This window comes from Lissotriton vulgaris, chromosome 9 (assembly GCF_964263255.1).
Source record: "Lissotriton vulgaris chromosome 9, aLisVul1.2, whole genome shotgun sequence".
In the NCBI taxonomy this organism is placed as follows: domain Eukaryota; kingdom Metazoa; phylum Chordata; class Amphibia; order Caudata; family Salamandridae; genus Lissotriton; species Lissotriton vulgaris.
The window spans coordinates 481,660,628-481,686,585 of record NC_141697.1 but is presented as its reverse complement, the minus strand read 5'-3'; the positions used below and the strand labels follow the sequence as shown (position 1 = coordinate 481,686,585).

Genomic DNA, 25,958 nt, shown 5'->3' with positions numbered 1-25,958 from the left:
AGCCCAAAATGATGTATAACAGGTGAGCTATCTTCACGGCTGGCTTTAGCACTGGTGGCATCTTGTGCGACAATGTTTGTTAACGCCCCCCCCAATGACCACCTCTGCAACGGATTCCCTCACCACCGCCCTTTAACAGTGCCCCTCAAGTCTTCAGAATAACTGTCTCTCAGATTCATTTAGTTTAATAGCACCACTCATACCATTGTAAGGTGTCAGAGCACTTTACATCACATAAACATTGGACAGAGACAATCATAGGTATGTAAATCAGTGCATAGGAAATGTTACATTAGACAGGACTACAAGGTGTAGTGCAGGAGTAACATGTCATCGATACTGGTAGGTAATATAGTTTAAGAGTCCTTATATAAATTCAGAATGTAAAATGTAACACCAGTGTTAGGGGTTCTCTTTAATAACAAGAATTGGTTCTACCCAAATTGCCCTTTTGGCAAGATTAGGATGATGAAAGAATGAGTAAACAAACATAAAGCTCTAACATAATACTTGCAGTGTACACGCAGCTGTTTGACAGTTACTGACTCAATTCTTAGCAGCAGTCATTTTAACCCACTGCGCTACCTTTGGAAGAGTCAAAACTCTGTCACTTTCCAGGAAGACATTAATCACCACAGTTATTTTGGCATTTTAATTGAAGCCTGATAATGGCTGGAGGCCAGGAACTCTGCCGCAGCAGGTGCTTTTTAAATAGCAAAATACTTGTACAAATGACGTCCCCTCATACCCCCACTTTCCCCTAGAGCCGGCTCTAGCTATATCTTCAGTGCGGGGAAGATTGTGGTCTTTTGTGTAAGTATTCATTTTTATTTTATTTTTTATTTTAAAGATTTATATGAAACAGTTGCAAAAAAAGCAACAAAATACGTTTAATTGGCTATACAAAAAATTCACCTGCCGAAATGTTCTTTTTTTGGCTTTTTATGTATGTATTGATTAGGCTGCTGACTAAAAAAATAAACCTTGCAGCACCAAAGGCAACCATAGGTTTATAAAAAGAGGCGGAAACAGGGAATGTATGGAATGCAAAATTTCTTGGAGTATGATATGCGTTATAGTGTGTATGGAATAAAATAAGAACTAATACTGATCAATCCATGCATATCTAATAATCAATGCCTTTGTCGCTGTACTGGCCATGATAATCCCTTGGATAGTCATCTGGATACTCGCCCGGATAATCATCAGGGTACTCCGCCCGATAATGGCTTTCACTGATTTCAGATCCATTTGATCCTGTCCCCTGGCTTCCGTTGTGAATGACTGATTCTGTAGGTGCAGCGCAGTACTTAAGGTCATACACTTGCTGACCAAGGCCATATACACTCATTCCTTTTTGGGAGGCTACTTTGTTGGTGCCCATCTGTAGTAAAACAGTGGAGTTGTCCAGTGGTTGCATTATCCCCTTTTTGTCGTAGCTATCTCGCTTGGTTCCTGGCGCAGACATGCCAGCCTGACTCACCCCTTTGTTCGTGCCCATCTGGAGACTGATGGTCGTCTGGTCAAATGGTTTGTTCATTTGCATCTTTGGGTCGTAAAGATGTCGTTGGGCCTCATAGGCAGTCATACCTGCTTGACTGGTGCATTTATTGGTGCCTGTTATCACCCCCAGACCTAAGGGAGGGCCGCGCCCAGCTCTACAGCACCGGCAGAAGCATCAGTAACTTCAACAAGGGGCTCACCTATGGCCTGTCCGCCGAGGTCAAGAACAAGATCGCCTTGAAGTATGACCTAAAAAATGAAGAGGATCTGCGCCTTTGGATCGGAGAAGTCACCGGCGAGGCTATTGGCGAGAATTTCCGCCTGGGCTTAAAAGATGACGTTGTTCTTTACCACCTAATTAATCAACTTCAGCCTGGATCTGTACAAAAGATAAACACAGTCTCCAAGCAAATTGGCATCAGTTCGAGAACGTTGGGAATTTAATTCGGGCAATCCAAGTGTACGGAATGAGGCCTCATGATATCTTTGAAGCAAATGATCTCTTTGAGAACGGCAACATCACCAAAGTGCAGACCTCTCTAGTGTCCCTGGCAAGTTTGGCAAAAACTAAAGGTTTCCACACGACTGTTGACATTGGTGTGAAATACTCAGAAAAACAGAAAAGGCAATTTGATGATGAAGTATTCATGTTAATCACAGCCCCTTCATGAGCTATCATTAACATGAATACTTAAACAAAAGTACACAATCTCTCTTGCAGCAGCGCTTTACTAACAAGACTACAGCAAATTTAAAAACACAGCATGTACTTTCTGAAAGTACACGCTGTGTTTTTAAACTTGCTGTGCTCTTTTGTTAGTAAACCGCTGTGCGGGGAAGATTGAGGGCTTTTGTTTAAGTATTCATGTTAATCACAGCTCGTGAATGGGCTGTGATTACCATGAATACTTAAACAAAAGCCCACAAACTGCCTAGCACCATGCCAAAAAAACAGCAAGACCCAAGCAAGCCTTACCTGCACTCTTGCCACACACAGGCAAAACCGCATCCAGGGAGTGCATGTTTTTCGCCCCACTCGCTTTTTAAAGTGGCGTCGCAAACTGTCTCTCGGGATGCAATATGTGTGTGAGCGCTTCACACACGGGAGTGCGCGCTTGCGGGTAGAGAGGTATGAGCGCACCTTATTGAGAACAGTGGTCAGGACATAGAGAGAGTGTGGCTAGCTATCTCCAAATCAACAGACCTGTTGGAAACTTCTCCAAGGATGACATATGGACATACCTGGAACACTTTAACCTAGACCACTTAATAGAAACCTACCAATGGCATGTGGGTCTTCACATATCCAAGCGTGTGTCTATAAAGTTCTATGCAGATTGTTACCCAGATGCATATACCCTCTAAAAAAGCCAGGTCTAACAATGTGTTGTTAGACATGTTTTTTTCAGAGGGTTTATCCCTAGATTTGTTTTCTTTTTGGCCTCCTGTTTCAGACCGTTTTTTGTTGGATTTATGACTCTGGGCACATTACCATAGCTGATCAGTGCTAAAGTGCATATGCTCTCCCTGGAAATTATTGCTATGTGATTCCATGATTGGCATTTTTGATTTACTAGTCAGTCCCTCGTACAGTGCACTGTGCGTGCCCAGGGCCTGTAAATCAAATGCTGCTAGTGGGCTGCAGCACTTATTGTGCCACCCACCTAAGCGGCCTTTAAATGTAACTCAGGCCTGCCATTGCAGAGCCTGTGTACAGTCTGGTACTGCCATGTTGACCTGGTAAGTGTCCTTGCCAGGCCCTTACCTTCCCCTTTCTTACATGTTATTAACCCCTAAGGTAGGCCCAAGGTACCTCTGTGGGCAGGATGCAGTTTATGTGAAAGATACGACATGCCCTGGTGTGTGTGGCATGTCCTGATAGTGAAATACAGATAGAAATTTCGTTTTCACTACTGCAAGGCTATCTGTTCCCATGGGATAGCATGGGGAGTTTGCTTATAACATCTTATAAGCCTAACTACCCCTTGAAACAAGGTAGGAAAATAAAGTTTAGTATGACTGTGAGAAGTTGGCCTGGTATATGCTGTCCACTAACTAAAGTGGGCACCTTGCACCAGTCCAAACAGCCCTTATGGTGATTTAAGAGGTCAAAGATAACCTTAGAATGCTGTCCAAGTGGTAGCTGTGGAGAACAGCCTTCAGGCTTAGTCTTGAAGGAATGTTAAGCAGCCTGGTTTACCAGAATGCAACATTAATGTATGGATTAAATGAAAGGAGAACCACAGGGTAGTTATAAAAAAATGTATTCATTATTATAACACACCTTAAATGACTCACAGTATCTGCTACAAGCAGATAAACACAATGCTCGCAATACTGTAGCACAGAAACAAACGTAAGTAGCACTAATACACAGTGGGCTCTACGGGGGAGACCACACTATATACTAAAATCGTGGTATAAGAACCACGACTCGAGTCAAGAAAGTGTCTATAGGTTTTAGATTCAATGGGACCCAAGGAACCACCCAAGGTGAGTAAGTAGGGACCCCACAGAGGATTGGTGCAGTGTGAGAAAACAACTGCGTACTATGTACAAATCAATGGGAGAGTTGCGGTTACAGTTTTAGTGTTAAGGACCCTTCTCAGTCGATTAAGAGGAACCCCTTAGGAACTTAGAAGGTTGGAGAACCACCCCATCCATGGATACTGAAGTACCAGAGTTACCTAGCCCAGGGAAGTCTTGTGCATAGGGCTGAAGTGGCATCTGAAATCGCCATCATTCTCAATGGGAGTCTTCAAAGAAATGCCACTGCTGAAAAGAAGAAAATTGTCCATGGAACCCACAGGTGGATTCTTGAAGGGAGTAACCTGAAAGCAGAAGGGACAGAGTCTGGGTCACTCAGGTGTGACCAGGGCTTGGTAGACGAATGGCCACAGATGTCGGGTGCTTCAGGTGCAAAGAAGGAGACCTTGACTCTGTAGCCACGGGGACCAGGAGACTTCAAAAACAACCTGGATACAAGCTGTACCACAAAGGATGTTGAGTGCTGAGGGGCCGGTGTCTGGCGTGAGCACCAACAAGCCTTGGCAGCAGCAAACCACAAGGAAGGTCACGGTCCTTCCCAGCAAGGACCAGGGGACTCACCATAGCAAGTGGAGTCAGGGCAGGCATGAAGCAACCAGGGGAGCCCAAGAAAATTGATGTTGTCTATCAAATGGACCCACAGGCCAAAGGCACAGGAGTCTCAAGAGGACATCTAGCAGTTTCACAAAGTACCAGCTTGCAGGGCACAGAGCGTGAGGAGGCCAAAGTTCTTTGTACCAAATGTGCACAGAGGTTGGGGCTATCAACAGCCCAATGCACTTAGTTGGGGAACACCAAAAAACATATGCAATTGTAAAAGTAGGTAGTGCACAGGGGTTCAGGTTATGCAGTCCACACAAGGGATACTGGCCTCTAACTTGGGGAGAGGGCAGCTCCTGGACCTCAAGGAACATAGAAACCCACCTCCAGGGGTGAGGAAGCATTCAGAGTCCGCAGGATCTCAGGATCAGAAGACCAGTCACTTGCAATTACCGTGCCTGCAAATGCAGGGGAGTGACTCCTTCACCCCAAGGGAGGTACTTCAGATGTCCTTGATGCTCCACAGGTCCTGCATGGAGCCTGTATGGTGCACAGGCACAGACGATGCTTTGAACAGAGAAGGAGAGAAAGTCAGGCCCCAGTCGAAGTCCGGCAAAGTTCAGAGTGTCCAGACGGTCGAAGTTCAGTGGCTTCTTGATCATAATCTTGTCCATGTCGAATATAGGGTCTTACAGCCCGGTAAGCCCTTTTGTACCCACAGGACAGACTCAGGGGACCCTCCTTGGGGAGGGTCCGGACAGAGGGGAGAATACTCGCCTGTCGTTTGTCCAGTTTCGCACCAGAGCAGGAACCAATGGCTCCCAGGACTGGTTTGAACTGGCCTATGCACAGGGACACCAAGTGTGCCCCAGATGCAGACTTTCAGGCACTTTGTAAGTGCACCCACCCAGTCCCAATACACTAAGTCCTGTCTCGGTGGTGGTCACACCTCCCTGGGACAGGATGCATATTGTCTTGCTTCCCCTGCTCGAGCTTGGCTCAGCAGCAGGAGGTCAGAAATGTGTTTCTGGTCGGCAGCAACCGTTTTGTGCTGCCCGGGTCAAGAAGACTTGCACCGGAAAGACCAGTGACCCGAAGAAGCTCGCTTCAGAAGGGTGGAATCATGCCTCACAATCCTGTTACCAGTGTGGAGTTATGATTCCAATGTGATTGATACCAAACACAACATGTTTTATTTCAGGCATTTTTGAGATAGCATTTACCGCGAGGATATAGTGCACCTCTACCTATATGTCTGGTTGTGTCACAGACAACCCGGGAGCATGGTCTCCGAAGGCTGCAGAGGGGTTTTGCTCATGCAGGGGCATCCTCTCACGTAAAACCCAGCACCCTGCCTTCAAGATTGTCAAGGCCTGCTGTAGGGGCGTCTGATAAGTTTTAATTGTAGTGACCTATCGATATAGTAAACCTATATCTAAAGTAAATGATGCAAGCACTAGCTTACACAGGCTGCAATGGCATGCCTGGAGTTCCATTTTGCATGGCCTGTCATGGGTGGCATCATACAAGCTTCAGCCAATGGGAGCCCTCTGGGGTACCTATGCCCTGGGTACATGTGAACCATATACTAGGACAGACAAGGGTACTCCAGTATCCAATCTGGAGTGTACCTAAGTACATAACATAACCAATTTAGGGAGAAAGCAGATAGATTGGGGCCCTGATCAGCAGGATCCCAGTCCGACTAGTCAAAAACCAGCAAAACACCAGGCAAAAAGTGGGTGTATTGATACAATACGGGGGCGTGTGAGGGAAATATTTAATGACCTAGCAATGTTATAATCCCTACAAATACTGAAAAAACCAAGTATAACAATGAGTCAACGAAAACATAGTGTAGCTATCTGAATAACTGTGTGTGTATTGAAAGAACACAATCCCTGAATCCAAGGTATTCCCGGTGAAAAATGTGTTCCCATCAGATACCCGTCCTGTACCGCCCTACATCATTTGGGATCCTTCACCCGAAGGAAGTGGAAACAAGTCCACTCAGGATTAGGTATGTCCTAATCGTATGTGAAGGAATTAAGGATGTATAAATGTAGACTGTGTAATGGTATCAGGGGGCAAAAAATAGTAAGCAGTGCAATAAGTGCTCTCTGTAGCATGTGATAAAGTGAAATTAATATTGGGTTGTGGGAGTGGAAAGAAGGAATTTAATAGGGTCCTACCCACACCCAAGGTTAAAAAACAGTGCAAAGTAGTGTTAACAAATAACTACTTGGGTCTTATCTAGGTCGACATGTTTCTGCAGTTTTTTGGCTCACAAGATACCCATCTGCTTCATCAGGACCTTATTGATCAAGTGCTACTGCTGTTTAAAGTGAAAAAAGTGTACAAAAAATCATATCACCTGAGAACACCGGTTGGAATGATCCATTTGGTCACCAAGGGACAAACAAACATACACATAATACAAAATGCACACAGTTAGTGACGATAGCTACAAATACACAGAGAATATCTCGTGATGTTCATGTCTATGCCAATTAATATTGGTCAATGGTTGTTAAATAATCAACTGAATAGCCAGGTAAAGAAATCCTGGAGTAAAAGGTTATACACTCACCCATAGTCTGGGGAATGAACTCTCCACCTCACCCGGCCACAGCTCAGGTACAAATGGAGCACCGCTCTATTGGATGTGAAAAGAAAAAATAATGAAAGAGGAAGAGTTCGCTAGAACTCAGTCAGAAAACACATGCTTTTCCCAGCGTGTTGGTACATATCGCCGTTTTGAATGCCAGCCCGGTGCAACCCGGTGCAGGGGATGGTAAACGGTATTTGCAATATAGCCTCTAAGTATTCCCAGTACACCTAGATGATGTGCTTAAGTAAGATGTTTCTGCTCTCTTCGCTTAGTTATTGACAAACAAACACCCGTTGATGTCTATCAGGTATGTGGGCTTAATGGAGGATCGAGCAAGTTTCGCATACAAGGAAAGTTCTCCCTCTCGAATCTAAAATGCTTACTTCAACGGAAGCGACAACGCTACCCATTTCGTTCCGTTAAGTAATGTCTCCCCCAAACCCGCTTACCTGTCCGTCGGTACTCCTCGCCTTCCTCTAGGCTGACAGTGGGAGGTACCGACCGGGCAGGAAGCGGAATACTTAAACAACTTCTGGTTGGCCGGTGAGGGGACACGTAGCGCGCCTTGTCACGCGCGCCATAGAACTACAAAATAGCTGGAAAATGTAGTTTGTTTATTGTCGGTCCCTCGCCCGTGATTGTCAAAGGCCGTTTTTTGGGGCAACAAAGTTTTAATCATATAACGCCCAGTCAAATAGGGGATATCCATAGAAATGAATGCCTATTGTGAGGGTCCACACCTACTGCTTTACGAGCCTAGAGATAACACGTGGCGGTCCTCGTCACGTGTACCCCAGAAGTACTCCGTGAGTGGGTAGTGTAGATTACTTGTTTTTAACCTCTCGCTAAATGCTGTATATGACCGGTTTAGTGCCTTGGTTTATTTAATGCCCAATCTTTTAGTAACAAGAACCTGTTACAAGAACTGATGGTTGGTTTTACTGAAAACAGTAATGTATATTGAAATTAGGCACAAAGTTATCATTCCTGCTTGATCTATTGTACTCATCATTGGGTTTTTTTAACCTTGGGTGTGGGTAGGACCCTATTAAATTCCTTCTTTCCACTCCCACAACCCAATATTAATTTCACTTTATCACATGCTGCAGAGAGCACTTATTGCACAGCTTACTATTTTTTGCCCCTTGATAGCATTACACAGTCTACATTTATACATCCTTAATTCCTTCACATACGATTAGGACACAATCTACCTAATCCTGAGTGGACTTGTTTCCACTTCCTTCGGGTGAAGGATCCCAAATGATGTAGGGCGGTACAGGACGGGTATCTGATGGGAACACATTTTTCACCGGGAATACCTTGGATTCAGGGATTGTGTTCTTTCAATACACACACAGTTATTCAGATAGCTACACTATGTTTTCGTTGACCCATTGTTATACTTGGTTTTTTCAAAAAGTGGGGGTAACCATGCAGCCAGATTCTACCTTCCTGCATAACCCCCCAGACAAAAGAAGATAAGGCTAACCTTGCCCAGTTGAGACCTTATTTCCTAAGTGGCCATATAAGGAGGAGCATGGATACCACCTGCCGTAAGGACCACTAGGGAGTCCCTACCCTGAAGGGTTTGGGATTCTCTCAAAAATTTGAGATAAGTACCTGTAGTTTGCTTTTGTAAAGAAATAGGCTGGTGGGGTGCCTGAGTAGGAAAGTGAGGCCCTAACAGAGTTGGCCCTGGCTTCCTTAGAGCACAGGTCCCCTTGGAGGCCTTCTTTCCATGACTAAGTTATATCTGGCCCTAGGGTTCAATCTCTGGCTGCCTACAGCTGGGGGTTGAGTCCCTCTAGTTGGAACACTGGAGGGCCAGGGAAGGTTTGGGACAGCTTTTCCCCAGGTTTTCCTCTGCCCATCAGAGGCCATCAGTGGGATGTCATTTTCTATGGGTAAGAGGGATCCCTCCTAATGTTGAGGAATAACCACCTGTCTAGTGCTTCTAGACTGGGTGTCTCTAATCTGATGATGAGGGAGTTCCTATGGACAGTGGGTTCTTAGGGGTCTACTGACATCCCTGACCTCAGTGCCATAGTCTGACTGAGGCTGGTTAGAGAGGGGCAGCATACCTCCTCCAGTATGGGTACCTCCTTGGAAGGGTCCCCTGCCCTCAGTGGTTCTGCCAGGACTGACCTGACCACCTCTGGGGAATCAACTCCCTGAGGAAGCTGACCCTTACCCATAGTCTGGGCGAAGAAGACTTCTCTTCATTCCCTATGCTCCCTGGTGGAACAGAGTGGGCAATTGTTTCAGGCTCCACCACACCAACATTGTCCTGGGGTTAGACTGAGGTCCTAGTGGTCCCACCAATTCTCTCAGGGAGACCTAACATTTCTAAATGGACCTTCAGTTCTATTTCAGCCCAGGCTGAAGTTTCTAAATCATTACCCAAGAGGCAATCTACAGGCACGTTTGGGGACACTGACACTCTCTTTGGACCAGTGACCCCTTGCCATCTGAGATTGACTATAGCCATGGGATGATCTGTCCTCACACCATCAGTATTGGTCACCTGGTACTTGAACTCAAGCAAAAGCTGGGCTGGGCATTAGGGTTCCTGTCACCATGGTGAGTGTGGTAAATGGTTCTATGTATTTTCCCTCTCTACCACTTTATGAGAATGTCCTGTGACATCTTGGAATGTTAGTGTGCCTCCCTGTGTAAAGATTGTCAGTTGGTCATCTGAGGCTGAGGAGCTGGTAGCTCTCTCCTGGTGGGGTTTTCTCCCTGTAACTACTATCCTGTAACCTGCCACCTAACTACCTGTCAATAAAGAGGGATCTTCCACTACACCTGGACTACGCATCTTTGTTTGTGTACCACAGTTTGGCGACGTTTCTTGGACCAACCTATGCTGCACATGAAGAGGACTGTAACTGAGCACTAAGGAAACCAAGCACTTCTTCTGGGATCCAGTCAGAGTTAAAACAGAAGTAAGTCTATGTTTTTTTTAAATTGGAGAAACGCCCAGCAAACCCCACCAGTGTCCTTTTCACCCTGGACAGCCTCCACCCTGGGCGTTTGATAAGTGAAGGAGTCCACTGCGACCTTGCTGTCATCTGGAAATCTGATTTCTCCAGCCACAAAAGCGTGTGAGGTTCAGCTGGCCTGATCACCCTGCTGTGTCTCTATGTCTTTTGCACCGTGACAGTTCGCCCAGCGCTAGCAGTTTCTTTCTCAACTGTCCACATCAGTGACTGTCCTATCACAGCTGCCCAGTGCTGGCACTACCCTTCACTACAGCCATCGCTATCAGTAATATCGGACCCTACATGAAAAACGTGTTTAACCTGCATTTTGATGTGTTTTTTTTTTTTAATCTCTACTTTGGTGTTCAGCATGGCTCACGCAGTTATGACAGTTTAACTGCCTTCTTTCAGACATGCCAGCTCATTACGAATTTGAGGCTGTTATTTCTCTTCAAAACGCTCATTGTCCTCATCTTTCATGACGCTAAGAAACTGATTTCTATTTGGTGAGACATTTATTTCTTTTTGTTTAAAAGTGACTGTGCAGCAGTTTTCAGTGCTTCAACTCATCAGCATCTGTTAATGTGAGCGAAGGGTCACGTAGTTTACTTTGCTGCTTGTATGCCACTTACTTGGTTTGTGAGTTTCAAGCTTAAAGTGCACCAAGTTGTCTGTGGTTTACCTGTTTGGTGTCAAGTCCGTTCTTTCAACACCAACGGCATTTTTCTCTTCATCCGCTCTGCACTCCCTGCTCTCCTCTGCCTTTCTGATGACGTTCTGGAATGTCCAAGGGAGTTGGTGGACAGAATCGATGACGCCTCTTTAAGCCTCCAATCTGGTGTTCTACTCGTTTCCGGATGAGGTCACACGCCTGGTTACGTGACTCCTTCCAATCTCTCTTCTGTGTTGTGCACACGTCACGAAGGAAGCCATTTTTCGTTACCATAGTAACAGGTCTTCTGTGGAAATTCAACGCTGATCTTCTGTTGTGGTCTCAAGTTTTCACGGCACATCTGTTTTTTGGAATGGTTATAGACACTGGAGGAACAACAACACACGATTTTTATTTCATTGAGATTTACACGCTGCTCGTGTGTTTGTTTTTAAAAAACGTCATTAGTATCCTGGACTTTCCTGCATATCACTTCACGTTTACTCTTGTGCAGTCGCTCTTCGGAACTTTTGAACAATTCCAGCCAAGAAGTCCTCGGGTGAGATATCGCTCACCGGAGCTATACTCATTTGTTTTTTTTTATATTTATGTTCCGATTTGGTATCTCGTTGTACAATGTGCGCTGCTGTGTGTGGGTTGTGCTTAATGGGTTGTTCCATCCATTTTTGGGGCCTTGTTTCTTTTTGTGTATTTTTGGTCAGTGGTTGTCTTTTGCTGTACTCCGAATTCCTAAGGCAATGTTTTAACCCTACAGTGTACCCTTATTTAGGGGAGGGTCTGTGGCCAGTCAATGCCATATCTTGTAACTAGGGTGATGTTGTACCTTATGGTGTACCCGGTATATTTATTTATAGGGGACGTTTGGTCTCACAGGGTGGGTATCCTGTGTGTCACCCTGCTTGTGCAGTTAGGGTGTTTGTGTCTCATCTTACCCCATCCATGTACTTAAGGTTAGTACTTATGGTGTACCCTTACTTAGGGGAGGTTGTGGGGGTTGTGGTGCCGGTGCCTACATGTGGTTTCTTAGGGTCTTGTCGTTACTCTTTGGAGAAGTTACGTTTTATTTGGGGAGGTTGTCTGCATGTAGCTATTTTTCTCCAAGGTTTCAAAGATTAGTTTTCTTTGTGTACCCTTTTCTGGGGAAGGTGGCGTGCGTTGTCAGCGCCGCCATTTAGTGATGTTATCTTGAACAATTCCTACATTGTTTAATGGTGTACCCTTTTGTTTGGGCAGGAGTTGCATCACTCTATGTGGGTTATCAGGGTGCGTTGTCAGCGCTACCTCTTGGTGTAGTTGTGCCACGATTGCGTGGCTACTGTCCATTTTGTTCCAGGGGTGTTATGTTTCTCTGGTGTACCCTTTCCTGGGGAGTTGTTTTGTTCCACGGTTTTAAGGTTGCCTTTCTATGTGTACCCTTTATGGGGAGGTTGTTAGTGCACGTCATGCACTAGTCTCTTTTGCAAGGCATTCCTTTTTCTGTAGGTTGCTATGTTCATCTTATTGTGCTTATTTCCATCTGCACTGATTTTGTGATTATGTTGTTACACCCTTCTTGATTTGCCAGGATCGCTACCTTGTTTTATTAAGTAGGGTGGATGGGCATGTTATATAATTTGCATTTAGTTCATCTGTGCATCTTATGTTTATCTTTTTACATGCCTCTTTTTATTGTCCTTTCTTTCTGCTTTCATGCTTGAGGTTCCTGCTTTTCAAATTGTCTCTTGACTAGCTCTTGTGTCTACAGTCTTCTCTGAACCCTTCTGTTTCGTCTTGACTTCTTTCTTGCTGTTGTTTGTTAACGGAAGAGGATGTGTGGTAAATGGTTCTATGTATTTTCCCTCTCTACCACTTTATGAGAATGTCCTGTGACATCATGGAATGTTAGTGTGCCTCCCTGTGTAAAGATTGTCAGTTGGTCATCTGAGGCTGAGGAGCTGGTAGCTCTCTCCTGGTGGGGTTTTCTCCCTGTAACTACTATCCTGTAACCTGCCACCTAACTACCTGTCAATATAGAGGGATCTTCCACTACACCTGGACTACGCATCTTTGTTTGTGTACCACAGTGAGTCTAGCCCATGTGTCCCTATAGGCTACAGCTTTCTGACCATTTATCAGAGGCTCTTATCTGTACTTGCCCAATGAATTGGGACTGACAGTAAAAGTGGCAAATCCCATGCAACCATCACAGGCTACCGTGGCCTGTGTGGGGGACCTGGATAGGCCAGGGTCCACCTCAGTTCCCCAAGAAAACCCAACTAGATTTTTAAGTGTACTACCACCACCTGGGGGATTACTACCTGTAGTACCAGGTGTAGAAGTAATGTTTGGAGGAACATTTTCCTTATTGCTGACCTTGGGGCAAATTGCGTCATTTTTTCTGTGGCCTGGCTTCTTACATACAAAGCAATAAGGTTTCTTGTCAGGGAAGGAAGGAGTTTGGGACCCATCTCCAGAAGAGGTATTTTGGGGCTCTTCAGATGACTTATCTTTTTATTCATCCCCACCTTTCTCTTGGGTCTTGCAAGAATCTTTCTTCTGGTCACCACCCTGGTTCTTTTGTTTCACCCTGGTTCTGACCCATTTGTCTACCTTACCTTCTTTCTCAATTCTTGGGGAGAAGTCAGATTTGAGTCTACCAGGTACTGGTGCAAAAGCAGTTTTTTACAATTATTAAGGATCTGCTCCCTCATAATCAAATCATACAATCCTAAATAGTCATGCACCTTGCTGCAAATTATCCAACCTTCCAGGGCCTTTGTAGCACAATCTACAAAGTCTACCCAGTCTTGAGATTGTGCCTTCTGGGTGTCTCTGACCTTAAACCTGTACCGTTCAGGGGTTAAGAAAAGCCCATCAATGAGAGCACTTGTCAGGACTGAATAATGGTCTGCATCCTCTTCTTTAACAATGAGAAGCTTATCTCTACTTTGTCAGAAAGGCGAGCCACAAGATAGCTGCCTACTGTTCCTGAGGGACACTTTGTACTTTACAGGCCCCCTCCAAAGCAGTTATCCACTTATAGATGTCATCCCCAACATGGTAGGGAGGGTCAATCTGCTCAGGTTCCTATTGTTAAAATAATGTTCCTTAACTCTAGGGACACTGTTGCTGCCGCTATGCAACTCTAGTCCCAACTTTTTTCCAGCCCTCTGGACTTCTGGGGACTCTTTATCATGGGCCAATTGCTCTTGCCTGAGCCTAAGCTTAGCTTTCTCAAGCTCAAGAAATTGGTACCACCTGTCATAGGAGTGGTCCTCTTGCTAGATACAGTGGTCCCTGAAGACTGTCCGGAGTGATGTGATGCTGCAGAGGGAGATCTAGATCTCCTTGAGAAACTCTGCACTCTACCAGGAGGGGTAAAGGGGGCTATTTTGACCTTCTTCAGCATCTCCCTGAAGATCTGAGTTGTGCAGGTGGGACCCATCTTAGTCCTCCTGGCCAGAGTTTGAGTCTAGGTCATAAAAGGTTTCACCTCCTGACCTATCTTCATTCCCTGTCCCACCCAATCTTTCCTGTTCATCTGACCCAGGGTTCTTCCTAAGGTCATCTAACAGTAACACCTCAATGAGACGTTGAGTGTTGGCACTTCTCCTTGTTTTCAACTTTCTAGAGGCACACAGGGCTTTCAATTCTTGGAATGAAAGCTCACTGTATCTAGAAGGCAGAGAGCCACTGGTGGCTTCTCCTTTAGTAGACATACTTAGGGGCCGATTAGGATTGCAGTGAATCCACATCCTCCGGGCTGGCGGAAGCCACCGCTGGGCTGGAGGATGCGGATTCACCGCTTTGGTGAGGGAAAACACCAACCGCCACATTACGATGGCGTTGGGATCAGCGGCGGATGGCAAGTCCGTCCGCCACTGATCCGTGGTGGGTGTACGCAAATATGGTGGCGGTGTCTGCAAGACACCGCCAGCCATATCACGATGCAGGCGGAAACATGCTTTTCCACGGCGGGTTTTCTGCTGTGGAAAAGCATGTGGTCTTTTGTTTTTGGGGGCCCTTTGCGTGCCCCCAGGGTGTTGGGGGGTGCACATGGGGGGTACCTATGGTACCACCCTGCATTTGCATGCACAATGCGGCAGGCACCGCGCGGTGCCTGCCGCTTTGTGCATGCAAATACAAAGCATACATATTTGACTTTGCGGCGGGTGCTGCTTAAAGCAGCACCCGTCGCAATGTTATATATACAGGATGTGACCTCCTGTGTAGCGGTCACATCCTAATTCCAACGGAGGGACCGCCGCTGCCCCTGCGCACCGTCCCTCCACCTCGGGGGTGGCGGACGGACGCAGGTCCGTCCGCCATCCTAATAGGCCTCTAAGTGTGGTGTGGTGTGTGCACCTACCTAACCTAGTGGGAAACTGAACTCTCTTAGGTTGGAGAAAGGGTGTGTTAGACTCTTAACTTACCCAACCCTAAGTTCAGTAGAACATACTTATCTAAGCTAGTATTATGGTGCACAGACAAAATATTGACTCAAAAATATTGAATGGACAAAATATCGAGTTTAAAATATCGATAATAATAAAATATCGAGAACAAAAATATCGTTGGTCAAAATATCGATTAAAATAATGTTAAAAAAATATCGAGTACAAAAATATCGACAAAATATATATAAATAGTCAAAGTAAAAAATTTCAATAATATGTAGAAAAAAGGTAAATTTTTTTTTTTTTTTTATTAATAGTAATCTAAATTGTAGTTAATGTTTAGGAGCGGGATGTTGGGTTAATAGGGGATAAGGGTGGGGAGTAATTTAATAATAATTAATTAATTAATTAATATATGTTTGTAAATATTTTTATTTATTAATTAATTGGTAATTAATTAATATTAATTAGTTAATTAATTAATATAATTTTGTACATATTGTTAATTTGTAATTAATTGGTAATTAAATAATATTAATTTGTTAATTACATTAATTAGAGTAATTTATTTATATATATAATTTTTAGTTATTGTTAATAAATTAATTGATAAAAAATAATATTAATTATTAAATTAAATTAATTACAGCTAATGTGCTAATATATTTACTTTATTGTTATTGTTAATTAATAATTAATTGGTAATTAAATAATATTAGTTAATTTTGGGTAAAGGAGTATTTTTAGGGTTCAGGGTCAGTTTTCAGTTAGGGTTCAGTGTCAGTTTTCAGTTTTTGGGTAAAGGGGTATTTTTAGGGTTCAGGGTCAGTTTTCAGTTTTTGGGTAAAGGGGTTTTTTTAGGGTTCAGGGTCAGTTTTCAGTTTTTGGGTAAAGGGGTATTTTTAGGGTTCAGGGTCAGTTTTCAGTTTTTGGGTAAAGGGGTATTTTTAGGGTTCAGGGTCAGTTTTCAGTTTTTGGGTAAAGGGGTATTTTTAGGGTTCAGGGTCAGTTTTCAGTTTTTGGGTAAAGGGGTATTTTTAGGGTTCAGGGTCAGTTTTCAGTTTTTGGGTAAAGGGGTATTTTTAGGGTTCAGGGTCAGTTTTCAGTTTTTGTGTAAAGGGGTATTTTTAGGGTTCAGGGTCAGATTTGGGTTTTTGGGTAAAGGGGTATTTTTAGGGTTCGGGGTCAGTTTTGGGTTTTTGGGTAAAGGGGTATTTTTAGGGTTCAGGGTCAGTTTTGGGTTTTTGGGTAAAGGGGTATTTTTAGGGTTCAGTTTTCCCTACTGTTGCACCCACTGGAGTGGGAATAGTAATTTCACCCCCTACGCTATCCAACGCTTTCCCTACGCTTGCACTCTTTGGAGTGGGAATAGTATTTTTTAAACTTCTGGTATCGTACGGTAATATAATAGTATTTTATTTAATTATAGTATGTTACTATATATATATGTTTTAACAAATAAGATTGTAACATTTTTTTTTATTATTTTCATTTATTATTTAATTATTATAAGTTAATGTAAGTATTTTTAAGTATATTTTAATAATTAAATTTTGATATTAATTTAATTTAACACTGTTTTTAATAAAGTCGATATTTTTTACATTTATATTATTGTAAACGATATTTTGTACTCGATATTTTTGTACTTACCTGTTTGTAGATACAAACTCGATATTTTGACTGTCGATATTTTGTCCACGATATTTTTGCAAGTCGATATTTTGTCCCTCGATATTATTTCAGTGATCCTAGTATTATATGTACCTAGTACTTAGTTGTTTTCAGTTAATCAATACAAAGATTTATCTGGTAAAACAATGCAGGATTGAATCCCAACCGCTGCACACCAATGTGAGAAGTTGGCCTGGTATATGCTGTCCACCTCTTAAAGTGAGCACCTTGCACCAGTCCAAACAGCCCTTATGGCGATTTAAGAGGTCAAAGATTCAAAGATGACCTTAGAAAGCTAACCAAGTGGTTGCTGTGGAGAGCAGCCTTCAGGCTTAGTCTTGAAGGAATGTTAAGCAGCTTTTTTACCAGAATGCAACCTTAATGTTTGGATTATATGAAAGGAGACCGATTTTGGAATTTTAGTGGCAGCCATTAGAACGAGCTGCCGGAGCGGAGACTCCTCACGAAAGTGAAGATTCCTCATAACCTATTCACCCACTAATTTACATATTCTTGAATGAAATGTGCAGGTGCAGCTTGCCCAGAACGGATCAACAAGCTTGAATCGGATACATATATTTTTAAATAAAGAAAATGTTCATTTTACCACCATTGCGAAGTAACATTACAAACTTACGGTGACCTGTACATTTTGGACTGATATTTATAAACAAGGAAGATTTTTGACATATTCATTGTACTCTACCGTCCCGGTGATGTAATTACATCAGAGCACTGTGACCCGTACCATTTGAGAAGATATTTGGAGGTGGCTTTCCTGAGGAAGGCAGGTTCTGCCGAAAATGCGCATAGAGATGATATGAAAACCACCCATCAATGATATTACTCCATGGGACATTTGCCACATCATTAGCCTGTGTTTTTGTCTATCTTTATGTAACCAACAAATATATGGAATTATGTTGTTATAGCTAGGAATATGTTTCTCCTTCGGTTGAAATTATTGTATATCAGGAATATTCAAACTATTGATCATTGTGAACAACTAAAACATGTTTGTGAAATGTATGCATGGATAGGTGAATAAATGTAGAATGTATGTTGATTCAAATGGTTACTTCTCTGTCATGAATTGTATATATTGAATAATATTTAGAGAAAATATTTAATAAAAAACATATTTGTATTTTTCTAATTTAGTGTGTCAGCTCTTCTCTTCAAATATTGTTTTCCATTATGGTTCTTTAAAATATGTTTTTGAAGTTGCACTAGGGATTTCACAGTATATATTAAATTAAAGGAGAACCACACAGTAGTTATAAAAATATGTATTTATTATTATAGCACACCTTAAATACATCACAGTGTCTACTACACGCAGATAAACACAAAGCACACAATGCTGTAGCACAGAAACAAACGTAAGTAGCACTAATACACAATGGGCTCCACGGCGAGACCACATCATATACTAAAATAGTGGTATAAGAACCACGACTCGAGTCAAGACAGTGTCAAGGAACAATGCCAGGTGAGTAAGTAGGGACTCCACGGAGGACGGGTGCAGTGTGAGAACACGACCGCGTGCTACGTACAATTCAATGAGAGAGTCGCGTTTGCAGTTTTAGTGATTAAGGACCCTTTTCAGTGGATTAAGAGAAGGTTGGAGAGCCACCCCACCCGTAGATACTAAAGTACCAGAGTTACCTATCCCATGGAAACCGGGTGCAACAGGTCGAAGTGGCGTCTGAAATTGCTGTCGTTCTCAAATGGAGTCTTCAAAGAAATGCCACTGCTGTAGAGAAGAAAAGTGTCTGGTGGAACCCACAGGTGGATTCTTGAAGGGAGGAGCCTGAAAGTAGAGCAGACTGAGTCTGGGTCCCTCAGGAGTGCCCAGGGGCTTGGAAGACGAATGCCCACTGATGTCGGGTACGCCAGGTGCGAAAAAGGAGACCTTGAATCTGTAGCCTTGGGGACCAGGAGATGTCAAAGGTGACCAGGAGCTGGATACAAACTGTCCAATGAAGGATGTTGAGTGCTGAGGGGTCGGTCTGCGGCAGGAGCACCACCAAGCCTTTGCAAGGGCAACTCACAAGGAAGGTTGAGGAAGTTCACGGTCTGCCCCAGCAAAGACCAGGGGACTAACCACAGCAAGGGGAGTCAGCACAGGCCTGGTGCAACCAGGGGAGCCCAAGAAAAATGGTGTTGTCCCTCAAATGGGCCCACAGGCTGAAGGCACATGAGTCACGAGGGGAACGCTAGCAGTTTCACAAAGTACCAGCTTGCAGGACACAGAGTGTGAGGAAGCCAAATTTCATTTGTAGAACATGTGCACAGAGGTTGGGGATATCAATAGCCCAATGCACTTAGTTGGGGAATGCCAACAAGCATATGCAATTGTAAAAGTACGCAGTGCACAGGGGTTTGGTTATTTGATCCTCACGAGGGATACTGGCCTCAAATTTGGTGAAAGGGCAGCTCAACCTCAAGGAACATAAGAACCCACCACCTGGGTTGCTTGAACCTTCATAGTCTACAGGAGCTTAGGATAAGCAAACAGGCCAGTTGCATTACAGTGCCTGGGAATGCAAAGGAGTGACTCCTTCACCCCAAGGGAGATACTTCAAATGTCCTTGATGCTCCACAGGTCCTGCAAGGAGCCTGTATGGTGCACGGGCACAGACAATGCTTTGGACAGAGAGGGAGACAAAGTTGAGCCCAGGCGAAGTCCAGAGTGTCCAGATGGTCGAAGTTCAGTGGTTTCTTGAACAGAATCTTGTCACATCGAATCTAGGGTCCTATAGCCAGGTAAGCCCTTTTGTACCATGGAGAGGGTTGAACAGAATCAGGGTTCCCTCTCAGGGGAGGGTCAGGACAGAGGGGAGGATACTCCCCTCTCCTTTGTCCAGGTTTGTGCCAGAGCAGCAGCCAATGGCTACCAGGACTGGTTTGAACTGAACTATACACAGGGACACCAAGTGTGCCCCAGATGCAGACTTTCAGGCACTTTGGAAGTGCACGCACCCAGCCCCAATTCACTAAATCCTGTCTGGGAGGTGGTTACACCACCCTGTGACAGGATGACCATTGTTCTGCCTTCCTCTGCTCGAGCTTGCCTCAGCAGCAGGAGGGCAGAAATGTGTCTCTGGTCAGCAGCAACCATTTTGTGCTGCCCGGTCGAGAAGGCTGGTACCGGAAAGACCAGTGACCCCACAAAGCTTGCTTCAGAAGTATGGAGGTATGATTCCAAGGTGTTTGATACCAACTACGACATGCTTTATTTCAGCCGTTTTCGAGATAGCATTTACCGCAAGGATATAATGCACCTCTACCTATCTGTCTGGCTGTGTCACAGACAACCTGGTAGAATGGTATCCGAAGGCTGCAGAGGGGCTCTGCTCATGCAGGGGCATCCTCTCACATAAAACCCAGCACCCTGCCTTCAGGATTGTTAAGGCCTGCTATAGGGGTGACTTATACGTTGTAAGTGTAGTGACCTATACATATAGTAATTGGCATGGACAATGGACTGATGCAATCACTGTAAAATGTGGGGATATGTAACTTGCCCCCTTGTTATGTTATCATGAATGATACATGTTAACTATATCACCTCACAAATACATATGCAGCATTCATAATAGGATGTAATTATGTTTTGGTATGCCGTGCCTGCTCACATGTTCATCAAGGCCATTGTAGTTCAAACTTTGGCTAGACACTGTACTACAGGTACATGTAGGGATCACAAAGCAATTTGCTGTTTGAGTGGCATGAATGTCTGACATACCTTCTATCATTTAGACTTTATCAATGTTGGTTGGGTGGAGGGTCGTAATCTGCAGGCATGTGCATAGTCTGATGTGAACATACAAAAGGAGGACACATATTTTTGTAAAATGTCCACTGGTCACATGTCAACATTAGATATGCTGTTGACAATTGGAAGTATTTTCTGGGAATGTGTTACACCCCAACCACACCTGTAACATGCTCAAATATAGACATGGGTAAACATACTATTTCAGGGAAATCACAGCCTATCCCATGCAACATGTATGTCACATATTACGGGTAACATGTTGGCAATTTCTGTCCATAGTATGGGTAAAAGACATTAGGACTAATGGCCAATAGTTGGTTTTGGGGCAGCTGATGGTACATTTGCCATAAGCATCCACACCATAGCTGCCACAACAGTACCACAGCTATTAAGAGGCATCCATTGTGTGGGCCTGCATACATTGGAAATGAATCCACATAGCACTTTGGCCCGTCAATTGCATATGTAACTTTTTCCTACTTCTGTTGTTACATGTAAGGTACAGCTTGTTTCCGCAGAGTGATGATACCCCCTGCACATCTCACTGCAATCCATTTAAGAAAACACACACAATTGTTACAGAGCATATAAACAAGCAGGTGACAAAACATGGTACAATGTTCTGTGAATGCTGCACATGTACACTGTATGGATATGAAGCACAGTACATTGAGATCACAAATTCCTGGTATTTTCTGTGCGTTGGACTTGTAGCATAAGGAACAGTTGGAATGCCCTCATGATGGACATATGTATGCCATGTTGCAGTGTATTCAGATGATAGCAGGCACATTACATATGAGGTGCACAGAGTGCAAACAAGGTGCAAGACCAACCTAGATTGTAACCTGGTGCAAGGATGCCATGCTTTGATGGTAATGTCAACAGTCCAATTTGTTTAACCCCATTCTGCAAATTATGACAATGCTGGGGCCTTCTCAAGTCAATGTGTGTTCTTTACAGTGCTATACAAATCAGACAGTACCCATACTTATTTGTCCTCTTCACTTAGCTCCGCACTTGTTGTCATTGCACTGTAAATGAACAATGATCAATTATGCACATACAGGCTCATAAATGAATGATTACCATTTTTTGTCATATAGACGTATTTGTTAGCATTGGAAGGGAAACCAAACACCCTGTCCAACCTGTGATTTGATGACATATGAGTACGCTCCCCTGCAGCATGGAAGGTGGTTGCCCCCACAGTTCTGAGTCAGAAATGACCTACCAAGCCAGGTTACAATACTCCCTCCACAGTGCCCGATGGGTCCCACATCACCTATGGGCCTCCCCAACACTGCGTGGTATGTTTTGGCTATTGTAATGCCCCTGTGAACAGGCCCCTGTACCATGTTCCGTGTATGAAACAGAGTTATCCTGTTTCATTCTATAGTAACTTCTATGCATATCTGGGCCTTCCAGAATGAAAACCGTTTAAAGTATTGTGCGATAGTCACACAGTTATAAGCTCATGGTATATAGAGTCTTAGTGGTATCCCCATCAACTTCTATCCCCAGATGATCCAGGATATCTTGCTCCCATCTGATAACATCTGCCCACCGGTGCTTGAGTTGGTGGATGCTCCACTGTGAGACAGCTGGAAGTGCACCTTCTCCCATCGCTGATGCCTCCCATGGGTAGCCTTGGCTGACCCGGCCTCTACTGCCGATCATGTTAGGTAGGTACCTGACTAACAGCACAGCAGGCCCCCAAACTCCTCCTCTGTCAGGTTCTTGGCCCTTCCTCTGCCCGACACCGCCCTACCCCCTCTAGCCAATCTAAACCCAACAACAGTAAAACACGATTCCTTCTGCCTACCCCTATAATTATAAACCCCTATTTGGACAAACACCCAACAATACACTATACAAAACAACACACATGTTAATTAAAAAGGAAAATAACAGTTTGTGGACACAACAGGGGCAGCACAGACACCAACAAGACCAGAAAACAGCAGCAAACAAGAATCACCCCCACCAGCCAAAACTGACAAAAAGACTGTAAGTGAAATTGGAAGGAACTTCATGCTTCCTGGTTTGCAGCACAACAGAGCTGTTACATCATTGCCTATGTTGATGCTTCACGTTTCCAATGTGTGGGTAACATTTCATACTAAAGTTTCACTAGGGAAATAGCCAAGGTAAAAGTTACACACTATACATGACAATGCCCAAAGTAGTGTTTTTAATGCTTTTGTGTTGATGTGTGTATTCTGTTTGATACTCTTTCCACTGAAGCGTAACGTTTTCAGGTAAAGCGTCACTTTCATACAAAAGCATCATGTTTACTACAGATGCATCACCTTTCCTACTAGAGTGTCACCTTTCCTAGTCAAGCATCACATTTTCATGTAAAGCGTGACTTTCCCTACAAAAGTGTCATGTTTAATACAAATACATCACCTTTCCTACTAGACTGTCACCTTTCCTACTCAAGCGTCACGTTTTCTGGTGAAGCATGACTTCCTACAAAAGCGTCACATTTACTACTAAAGTGTCATGTTTCCAACTATAGTGTCACGTTTCCTACTGAAGTATCATTTTTCCTACTAAAGTGTCCTGTTTCCTACTATAGAGTCTTGTTTCCTACTTAAGTGTCACGTTGCTAATAATGAGATCCCGCGTGGCTTCCTGGGCGAGCACTGGTTTGTTAAGCAGCATTAATATTTTGTTCCCATGTAAAATGGACAGCAGAGGTTTGGCATAAGGTGGTCATTGAAGCACAGTATTGTAACATCCCAATAACAAAGCAACACATAACATAGGAGAACAACATCAAATAAAACAGCACAATTCAAAACATAATATCTCAAAACATGCCACAATAAGATGCAATCACTTGGCATAACTGGTGGATCAACCGCACCTGAGAAGAGTTGGAAGAATTGACTTGGAGACCTAAGCAACTCAGTAATTAATAATAACACACAATATTTTATTTCACTTTAAAAAGGTTTCTGAAATATTTAAACGAATCTAGCTTAAATAAGTCCCTTATGTTGAGACAGGGGGAATATTCACAGGCTGTGCTCATAGACTAAAGTTATAGAAACATAAGTGTTTAAATAGGTCCCCATGTGTCATTTCAGTGATAGTCTGGGTGCATTAGCTACCCAGCTGTTAAACATGAGTAATCGCGTTTACAGTGTCAAGGACAGAAACCCCACTTTTGTGCAAATTTATCTGTTCAGATTTTATCACTTTACAGAGCCAGCACGTTACCAATTCAAGACACTGATTTGATACAATGTCCTTGCTGATTTTGCTATTTACTCAGAAATCCAGGAATGTCAACGTTCAATTTAGATTTTGCTGAGGGTTATGGAAAACTAGAAGCAGAGCTTAAAAGGGTCAGAATCCAGAACATGGCTGAAGCAAGGTCATCTGTCTTTAAGGACATAATTCTCATAGCTATTTTGATGGCATTTTTTTCATTTTCAAACAGCGATGCTGCAGCGTGTATTCACACTCACTGGCAGCCATGCCATGCCTTACAGTTGCTGGAATTGAAACCTACAGCCTGTAGTGCATTCTTCTTGTACTGCACCGGGCTGCATCATCACTGTGTACCTTGGATGATACCATTGTTGGCTTTATGTCAGTAAGTTTCTCCATCAGCTACGCAACTTCCAAAGTATACAAGTCTACGAATCTAGGCAAAGTGTTCCATTTCCTTTTTAACTGCTTGGATAGACGTTCTGCATTACGTACAGCTTCTTGCCCGGTGCCAATAGGGGCTGATTCCAGACACGTTTTTTTAGGTCAGATATCCAGAGCATTCCCAAAGACTGCTTGTTTTAAACACTGTGGTCCATATTTATGGCCTAGTAATGCAGCGCAGCAAGACACCTTGCTGTGCTGCGTTGCATGACAGGGAAAGAGCAGGAATGCTCTGCATTTAAGTCAATACGGCGCATTCCTGCCTTTTCTCCTGCGTTTGTGCCTGCTTTGTAAGGAGAATTGTTTTTGTGCAAGAAGGGGCACGTCCCTGCACAAAAACAATACACTGAGGCTGTTTCCTCTTTCTATGTGTGCAGCGGAAAAATAACAAGAGATAATCCACCTTTCTCTTATTGCAACCATATGCACACTGAGTAAAAGGCTAATAGTTGTTCTCGGGAAACAACACTTACAACACAAGTTTTACAATGCACGACCTTTACAACTAAACTTTTACAACGCAACATCCGTTACAACGCATACCATTACAACACAACCATTACAACGCATTTCACTACAACGCATACCACTACAACGCATGTCATCACAACGCAGTCATTACAACGCATACCATTACAAAGCATACCTACACTATCTAACACTTACCCTACTGTTGCACCCCCTGGAGTTAGAATAGTAATTTTTACCCCTACGCTAGCCAATACTTACCCTACTGTTGCACCCCCTGGAGTTAGAATAGTAATTTTTACCCCTACACTATCCAACACTTACCCTACTGTTGCACCCCCAGAAGTTAGAATAGTAATTTTTACCCCTACACTATCCAATATGTACCATACATGCAATGTAATGGTATGCGTTGTAATGGTATGCGTTGTAAGTGTAGTATGCGTTGGTGTGGAATGCGTTGTAAAGGTAGTTTCAAAGAATTCTTTGTAATGGCATGCGTTGTAATGGAATAAGTTGTAATGGATGTTGCAGTGTAAAAAATGCGTTGTAAAGGTATGCGTTGTAAAAGTATGCGTTGTAACGACATAAATCTGTTGTCCTCTCATAGATCATACCTAGTGATATGGCAGGGGCTAAATCTTACTGAGTACTTCAGCATCATAGCGACATTCACAAATTACTACAGCAATTGAGTCGATACCAAGGAAGCTCCATTCAGTGCTTGCATTTTAGTATTCGTATGCCCTCTTATGTTGCTGCCTGGCACATCTGCAATTACAGCAAAGTATTTCATGCATTCTAAATCTTGCTGTAGGGATTTGAACAGCCTGGTGGCCTTTAGGGTACATAGTTGTTAGTGCCCTGAGAGAGACATCTGTTCTAATCGAACTTGACAATACACAAAGAGGGCCTGATTCACAAAGGTAAACTTACACTTTTGTGCAAGTTTACACTTGCTGTAGTAACTTTACTACTGTGTTGGTATTCACAAACTACAAGTTCAATTTTAGTACTTGTAAAGATACACTCGTAAAATACTAGTAGTAAAATTACACTCTTAGTTTGTGAACACCAAAATAGTAGTAACGTTCTACAGCAAATGTATGATTGGGGAATAGTTAAATAT

The 25,958-nt window shown here is 43.4% G+C and overlaps 1 pseudogene; it reads right to left on the bottom strand.

Annotated features, from left to right (window-relative positions):
• Window positions 1-1,126: 1,126 nt before the first annotated feature.
• The window catches only part of LOC147690303 (calponin-3 pseudogene), a 46,359-nt pseudogene continuing 21,527 nt past the window's right edge, over window positions 1,127-25,958 (bottom strand).